We start from the raw sequence: 1379 nt of genomic DNA, 5'->3' as shown, positions 1-1379 counted from the left end.
AAGTTTACTAGGGAATGATCGAGGCGATTTTGAATATTCTTATTATTGTTAGTGTCATAATGAATAATATAAATACAAAAATATCATATTTTTATTCTTGGAAAAATATTCATGTTGATCAATCATAATCAGTTTTCAAAATTAATAATTGTCAAACCAAATTTTCCAATTTAATATTGTTCCAGTTCAATCCTTCTTAAGAAGTATTTTACCAAAAAAATGTTTCCTGAATTTAATTTTCCCACGTAATATTCTTTCAGCAAATAATTTCCCGAAATTTATTTTCCTGAATAATATTTTCCCCAAAATATATTTCCGGAATATCAGTTTCCTGTGTAATAATTTTCCTGCTAATACTTTACTATACTTTACTGTATATTATTGTTCCCGTTAAATATATTCCAGGCTTTTACTTTCCCGATTTATGCAGCCCCCCAGCCCCATTTTAATACTATACTTTCAAATATATCGCTTAAAATTTACATTTGTTAAATAACTTCAATTCAACAAGTTACTTTAACATGGGGATGTAGCTCAGTGGTAGAGCGTTCGCTTTGCATGCGAAAGGCCCCGGGTTCGGTCCCCGGCATCTCCAAGATATTTTTTATTATTTTTCTTTGCGATGAATTATAATTTAATATATTATTATACTAATAAAAAAAATGTATAACTATATTTTGTAATATTTATTTAGTAAATTGATAATTATTATTATATAGTATTTGTATAGTATTATTATATGGTTCAATACTAAATACGATAATTTTAATTTATATTTGTTAAACAAAGGTTAAAATTAGCATAGTATTCAATAATAAATGTGTATGTTATAAAGGTAAAAATGAAATTGTCAAATACCTGGTATGCCTACCCGCTGCGTATGCCAGTGGCGTAGCCAAGGTATTTTGTTTTTATTATTGATTTAACATCAGCGTACGTCTATAGACTATAAAGACAAACTATATAAGTAGCCAGTATGTATTAATATAGTAGATAATATGTATAAATAACTATCTTTTCATTTTAAAATAATGATATTCGTCACAGATAAAAATACATGTAGAATAAACATTGTACAATTGTACAATAAACGAATGTACCACACAAACAAAATAAGTATATGTCTATCAGTTTTGAAGGACTCGCTATACATAATAAATTACCATTTATATTCGTAGAATAAATCTCTCTAGGTTTTATTATACATACATTTTAATTAAATAGTTTATTATTAAATATAAAGATCATCACAAACCGAAGCTACTATATTATATTGTTAATAATTACTGTAAATTTCACACTGTCCCCACAGAGTATCTATGTATCAGTTGTATCTATGTATTGATTAGTATGCTGTGTATTGGAAACTCACATAAAGA

The 1379-nt window shown here is 26.5% G+C and overlaps 1 protein-coding gene and 1 non-coding gene across 3 annotated transcripts in view; one reads left to right on the top strand and one right to left on the bottom strand.

Annotated features, from left to right (window-relative positions):
* The window catches only part of LOC100573020, a 36245-nt gene that overhangs the window by 8461 nt on the left and 26405 nt on the right, over positions 1-1379 (bottom strand). The window lies entirely within an intron of this gene.
* TRNAA-UGC lies at positions 524-595 on the top strand. The gene has a single exon. It is a non-coding gene; the product is annotated as a tRNA-Ala (tRNA).

This window comes from Acyrthosiphon pisum, chromosome A3 (assembly GCF_005508785.2).
Source record: "Acyrthosiphon pisum isolate AL4f chromosome A3, pea_aphid_22Mar2018_4r6ur, whole genome shotgun sequence".
NCBI lineage: Eukaryota > Metazoa > Arthropoda > Insecta > Hemiptera > Aphididae > Acyrthosiphon > Acyrthosiphon pisum.
The sequence above is the reverse complement of the archived record's forward strand: the minus strand, read 5'-3'. Positions and strand labels throughout refer to the sequence as shown.